Genomic DNA, 7,120 nt, shown 5'->3' with positions numbered 1-7,120 from the left:
TCTCTTTCGCTTGTCATCGTACATTGCCAGGGCTATGGCCACTTGCTCTGCCACCTTGGGGTTGCGTGTGAGTACCGTGGCGGCATTTAGGGTCTGCTGCAGGGACGATACCGCTACCGCGGCGAAGGCTCGGTTGCAACGGTACGCGCTGGTATCCACAAAAGAGATGTCGTCTCCTTTCTTGTTTATGCGTTTGAGGAATGTGGTTGCCCGGGCTAGGCGCCTGCCTCGATTGTGTTCCGGATGTACGTTTCACAGAATGGGTGCAATCGTGATCAGGTCGCGGAGCTCACGGGGAGCTGGTGTAAACTCAGGTGGATCCTGGGTGTTCGGTGGGAAGTAGCCGCGCTCGCGCAAGATGTGACAGCCAGTTTTGGTCATCGTCAGTCGTATCATCTGCGCTCTCTCCTGAGCCTCAGCTATCTTTTCGAGCGTATTGTACACCCCGAGCTCGAGGAGCCGATACATTGTTGTGGTGATCGGGAGCCCAAGGGGCCCGCTTCACTATTTTTCGGATGAGTGTATTGAGCTTGTGAAGCTCCTATTGTTTCCACTTCTGCATTACTGTGACGTAGGTAAAGTGACATAGGACGACCGCGTGTATGAGACGCAGCAGATTGTCTTCTTTGAGGCCGTGGTGATGGTTTGCCACTCTCCATATGAGTCGTATTGCGCTGTCCGTCTTTGTCGTCAGCTTGTGGACTGTTTGGATGTTTGATCCGCCCGCCTCGATTATCATTCCCAGTACTCGGATGGAGTTGACCCTGGGGATTGGGCGACCGCGTCTGGTGTGGACGGTGATGTGTTGTTCGGTCGGGGGTTTCCACCTTTTAGGTCTTTTTCCTTGTCGTTTTGGACAGTACAACAGCTCCGATTTGGCAGAAGAGCACTTGAGGCCTGTGTGGTTGAGGTAGGACTCGGCGGTTTCGACTGCTACTTGCAGAGCGGATGAAGCCGTCCAACCCCGCGGAGCACCAGATGGTGATGTCATCCGCGTATACCGTATGGTTGAGGCCTTTTATCTTCAAGAGGCGTTCGGAGAGCCCAATCATCGCCAGGTTGAACAGCGTCGCCGAGGGGACGGAGCCCTGGGGGTGCCATGCTGTTCAAGCTTGACTTCTTCTTACGTGAGGTCTCCAGCATGAAGCAAGGCATTGCAACAGGTTAAGAATGAGCGGACAAACTCGTAGAACCGGTGCCCAAGCCCTAGGTCCGCAATCACCTTAAATATTGCCGAATGGTCGATGTTATCGAACGCCTTCTCCAGGTCGAAGCCGAGTCTGGCACAGGTGCCCCAAGTGGCCCCGGCATCTACGATCTGGTGTTTCAGGAGAAGCATGATATCCTGCGTTGAGAGCCCGGGTCGAAAGCCGATCATGTGGTGCGTGAAAGTCTTGGTCTTCGAGATACCGGCGGACTGTTAAGTACGACATGCTCGGCCACCTTACTCACGCACGACGTGAGCGAGATTGGGCGAAGGTTATCGACATCAGGTGCCTTGCCCGGTTTCGGAATGAGGATCGTCTGAGCGAGTTTCCAGGCATCAGGTAACTCGCCCCGCCCCCACACGTCATTGATGGCGCCCGTGAGGGACACGACCGAGGGGTCGTCTAGGTTTCGCAGGAGCTTGTTGGTTATGCCATCAGGGCCTAGGGCAGAACAACCATTCAGTTCGTGGAGAGCCCAGCATACCTCTTCGACAGAAAATTCGGCGTCAAGGAGGGTGTTGTCAATGCCTGTGTAATCGGGATGTAGGGTCAGCGGGCCTGTGGCTATCGACAGGTACTTATGCACAAGGGTCTCAACGACGTCATCCGGTGAAGCGGTGCCTTTGGCCTGGTGAACGACTTTGGTGAGTGAGTGGCGCTGGTTCATGCGGGTGTTGGAGTCGAGCAGGTGTTTGAGGAGGTTCCACGTCTTCCCGTTGCGGACCTGTCCGTCGACCGAGTTACAGACCTCGCCCCATTGCTGTTTGGATAGGGTGCTGCAGTGTTCTGTTATGGTCTTGTTCAGTTCTGCAATGCATTTGCGGAGCCTGCAGTTGAGACGCTGGCTCTTCTATCGTATCAGTGGAGATAGTTTGGCCTCGAGCAAGTGGGCCAGGCGGCTGTCCATCTTCTCGGTTGGCATATCCGCGCTGAATGTTTTCGTGGCCTTACCGATGTCGGCCTTGAGTAACGTGGCATTCGGTGTCAACAAGTGTGAAGTCCTTTTTGACCCACTTTACTTCAGTCTTCCTCTTCATCCTCACTACTGCTAGCGGGACAATCCTCAGCTTTTCCATTTCCATTCGATGCAGGCTACGGGGGAATGAAAAATAAAGTCAGCCACAGCAGCCAAAAACTCGCGAGGGTTTTAGAAGTACTACTCACTAGAATCTTTAGCGTGTCGTCAACCTCATCATCAGGAAAATCTCCGTCTGAGACATTGCCATCAGCTATCTTGGTCAGCAGTGCTTTGGCTGACACAGTAGAGCTTCTCAGACGACGACTGGAATGTTCATCAAAGCTTATGAAGCACAATATCAACGTATTAGAACGCAACAAGCCACCGCACACTGGTAAAAATCAACAAAGTACTGATTGGTTACAATGCGCGCTTTGAGGCGCCCTGTACACAAATGTGCATGCTTGTCTTCGGTAAAGCTGCATGCAGTAGTTTTCCGCAGGCAGCATGCGTGTTCATTGAATAGCAAAAAGCTTCAATGGATGCTCGTGCATATTATCGATGAGCAGAAACGAAGAGGACACTTACGTACATGGCCGTAGAAGCTGGAGACGTCCTTCTTTAGTGAACGTTTACGTTCAAGTTGCCACTTCTGAATACAGATGGCGCCGGTTGTCCATTCGCCAAGCATCCAAAAATGAGTATGCAGCGCCTCGGTGTACTGAAAAAAACATCGTGACATACCCGAAGCTGTTAAATTTAGCCTACACAATTGTGTACACTTACGCTGAGAGGTTAAGCACATTGCTTTTTCCACATCGTCAGAAAGAGTGCACCCATTGCTAATAATTTCATTTGTCCCAACAGGATCAGAACCACTTCCCTTCAAGTACTACCAGAAAGGTTTAGGGTTTATTCTCATTTTATCATTTAGTCATTTGAAATATTGTTCTTTCACATTTTTCAATATCTCGTCTAAATTCCTGGCGATTTTTAATATGAATGTGTCCTTTCGTTTTTTATCTTTCAAAAACGCGCCTTCTTTTAATTAGCCTCAATATACGAAAGGTGATCCATGGTTTTTTACGTTTTTAAGCCAAGCAGAATCAATACTTGGTATGAACTCTCCTGTAAGTTCAAGTAACCTATATATGGGTTGCACGGATGCCACATCCGGGAACTAGAGGACTAGAAGCCGCCATGTTTGATAACACTTGCAACTGTTTGGAATCATAGTGGGGAGGTTCGCAACAACAAGATCTGTTCTGCGGACGTCTCTGGCTTCATCATGACGATTCGCGCTATTTTCGGCTGCAGAACAAGAAGTGGAGCTTGTTCTAAAGGCAAGGCACAGCCAAGCCTTAGAATGTTTAGTTTGCCAGCAATTATCACAAATCAGTGTACACGAACAAGGCTGTTGTCCGAACAGTGCCGGAGCGCTTGGCTGGCGCGCGTTAACAGAGAAGGCTTGAAAAACGAGAAATACATCCGTGTCTGCAGTTTTCACTTCATCACAGGTAAGGGTATTTTCAAGTTATGCCCAAGTTTAACACGTTTACTGGCCCACTTGTGTCGCTTCTCCCATTGCTGCCGAGATTCATAGCGGCATTCAGACTAGCTTTTCCCCTTGAATAAACGTGCCTTGAATTGTTAACTATGGCTTAACTGTGCAACATACGTGTACGTGTCCTCTTTCAAAAGGAAAACCTGCAAATTTAATGGATGACACAAACCCTGACTGGGCGCCGAGTCTACGACTAGGCCACGGCCGTTATGACCTGACACTGCCGGAGCAACCGTGTGTTTTCACCACTGTGAACAGTGCTGGAAAAGCAAGCTGGAGGCTGTTGCAGCGAGCAGACCGTCCACGGAGCCTGGAACATCACTTGTTCTGCCTGCCATGGACACAGAACCAGAGCGCGATGAGCCCTCTCCAGTAGGCCCCGTTCTGGAGTCCAAATCAGGTAAGTGGTTATGGCACTTGACTGGCTGCAGATCCGACAGTCGCGGGATGGAATCCCGGCCGCATTTCGATGGAGGTGAAATGCTAAAGGCCCGTGTACTTAGATTGGTTGCACATTAAAATACCCAGGTGGTCAAATGTTTCCTGAGCCCTCCACTGCGGCCTTCTTATTCTTTCCACTCTTTCATTCCCTTCCACCTTCACCCGAAGACGCTGAGTAGTGCTCCCTACAAGGGCTGCAGAAAGTAGCATCTCTTCCTTACCACAAATCACAACGTAATAATTTCATCCCTGCCATGGTCTTGAAAGCGCGTCAAAAAAAAAAGAGAGAAAGGTGAGAGCTCATGAATTTCTGGGAGGGCATCGTTATTTTCTGACCCCAAAATTATTTGCAGCAGGCAACCTATCTTACCTACCCTTATCATAACCAACCAATGCGACTGTATGGTAATCATTCAATGCCTTGGTTTAGAGTACAAAGCAATTTCCCATGAAACGAAACGCAGAAATGCCAAATACAAAGTGAACGGCATCAAGTTGCCCATGAAGTGTTTTCTTGGCTTTATATTCAGGTACTGTAGCAATTTTTCGTTACACCGCTGCCTGTAATGCTCGGGCGAACAATGGTATGTAAATATATTCTATAATTTATCAAATAAATTATAAAATAAAATGCTGTATGCTGCCTACCCTTGTACTGATGCAACCTTCTGGTTATTTTGCTCACAATAGACATAGCGTCCGTGTCCGTGCACGTTTAACCTGCCTCTCTATCTCCCTTCCCCTAGCATAGCGTAGCCAACTGGACTCCTGACTGGTTAACATCACTGCTTTCTTTCCTCTGTATCATTCCCTTACTACAAATCACAATCACCGTACTTTTTGTACTTTTTACTGTTTAAGGCTTTCCTCTTCTATGCCTGGGGTTCACGCTGATAGGCACTTCTGACTAATTTCATTACCTTTTGCAGAAGTTGAAGTGCAAGCCGACCTCACGTGCCAAAATCTTCAAGCGCTGCAAGAGGACTACCAGAAAGTAACCACCAAGTTGGCCACTTTGAAAAGCCAGAAACAGTCTGCGTTAATGTCAGAAGTATCCCTTCGTGAACAGCCCGAGAAGGTGGCCTTTTACACAGGACTTCCGAATTTTGCGGTCCTTCTGTCAGTGTTCAACCATGTGCAGGTGTTTGTCAAGCACACACCGCAGAACTCATTGGGAATGTTCCAGGAATTTTTGGTGTTCCTGATGAAGCTGAGGTTGAATCTGCCATTCCAAGACCTTGCTTACCGTTTCAGTGCGTCTGAATCAACTGTAAGTCGAATATTCGACAAATGGCTGCATGTTTCATTTGCTAGACTTCAGCCCCTAATAGCATGGCCCTCAAGGCATGCTATAAATAGGACAATGCCACAGGCCTTTTTTGATTCTTTTGGAGAAAAGGTAGCTGTAATACTCTATTGCTTTGAAATCAAACTTGTGTGGCTGTCATCTCTAAAGCCAAGGAGTGAGACTTGATCTCAGTATAAGGGCAGTAATACAGCCAAGTACCTCATAGGAATATGTCCCCAGGGGGTAATCACTTTTATTTCTGAGGACTAGGGAGGAAAGACCCCTTACAAGCACATTACCGAATTCAGTGGCATTCTTGACCATTTGTCACAAGGGGAGGTGGTGCTGGCTGATCGAGGCTTCAACATTGCAGACACTGTAGGTGTGTAATGTGCAAGGCTGCACATTCCTGCATCCACAAAGGGCAAAAGGCAACTCTCGGCAGTAGATGTGCAGACAAGGAAACTTGCCAATGTTAGAATACATATTGAAAAGGTAGTCGGCCTGGTTAGGAACAAGTCTGTTATGATGAAGTCAGTCCTGCCACTGGATTATGCGACTCGCAAAGCGACACACCAGTTCACTCCACTCGACAAGATTGCTGTCGTGTGCTGTGCACTGACTAATTTCTGCCAGTTTCTAGTTCCTGCTAATCCAAAACCCCGTGGCTAAGTTTGCGACACATTCGTGTTAGTTTGCAGATGGCAGTACTTGCATGCATTCATTAAAGTTGTCTGTAATTCTGGCCATTTTGACTGCTCGCAGAAAATATTTCTTCATATTTACTTGCACACTCTGTTTAATTACATAAAAATGTACAGAAGAAATTAGAAGACTTCCAAATAACATCCTTTTATTGTCACATGTTGAGTGATAAAAACAATTGTAGTTGAAGCCACAACTTAATGATGACTGTTCAGAGACTAGTGTGATGTTTTTATTTTTTCTTCAAACACTTCAATTGCTATTTGCTGCCAGTAAGTACTTCATGCATAAATTAAATCAAGTGCGCATTAAAAGCCTATATTTTTTCCACTTGTCTGATATATGAGCTAGCACTCCTCATCATTGCAGAGTTTTATTCTGTATATTTGATGCTTTCATCGTGCATTAAATGTTGTCTTGCTTTTTGTATACTTTGTTACTTTGCGTTCATCATCAATTTTTCTGTCGTAACAAAGATCAGTTTTTCTCTACTCTCTCCTACTTTACAAATGCTAAAAGCTCGTTTGATACACAAAATATGCAGCACTTTCTCACTTGAGCCCAGTGTGGATTTGTGCAATGCAACACGGAAATTTAGGCAAGATGGTGGAGATTCATGTGGAGCGACAAATGAATGGATAGTACTAGTAATTGTTTGTGTCCACTGAAAACCTAAACGCCTGCCATTGGGACTCTCCTATGCTTTCTTTAGTGGCTCACAATCTGCACGAAACCAGTTTCTGCTTCGGTGCTCAGTTTAGTCCAATGCAGGTGTAGTGTAACCATTTGTATCGGCAGAGTTCCCCATCACATGCCACCATTTTCCCTGTCTCTGGGCCTTGACAGTAACAGTAGACAGGTTTTTGGTTGCTAGTGCCAGCCTCCGGTGCATCTTTTCGGGTGAAATACCCTGCAAACAGCTCCGGTAGGACAACATGTGTGAAATACTGCGTTGC

At 47.3% G+C, this 7,120-nt stretch overlaps 1 long non-coding RNA gene across 1 annotated transcript; it reads left to right on the top strand.

Annotated features, from left to right (window-relative positions):
- Nucleotides 1-1,995: 1,995 nt before the first annotated feature.
- On the top strand, nt 1,996-6,886 carry LOC142592546 (uncharacterized). The gene is made up of 3 exons (XR_012830718.1): nt 1,996-3,683; nt 3,868-4,130; nt 5,101-6,886. It is a non-coding gene; the product is annotated as an uncharacterized LOC142592546 (long non-coding RNA).
- Nucleotides 6,887-7,120: the final 234 nt, after the last annotated feature.

The sequence above is a fragment of the Dermacentor variabilis genome, chromosome 9 (assembly GCF_050947875.1).
Source record: "Dermacentor variabilis isolate Ectoservices chromosome 9, ASM5094787v1, whole genome shotgun sequence".
Taxonomy (NCBI): Eukaryota; Metazoa; Arthropoda; class Arachnida; order Ixodida; family Ixodidae; genus Dermacentor; species Dermacentor variabilis.
The sequence above is the reverse complement of the archived record's forward strand: the minus strand, read 5'-3'. Positions and strand labels throughout refer to the sequence as shown.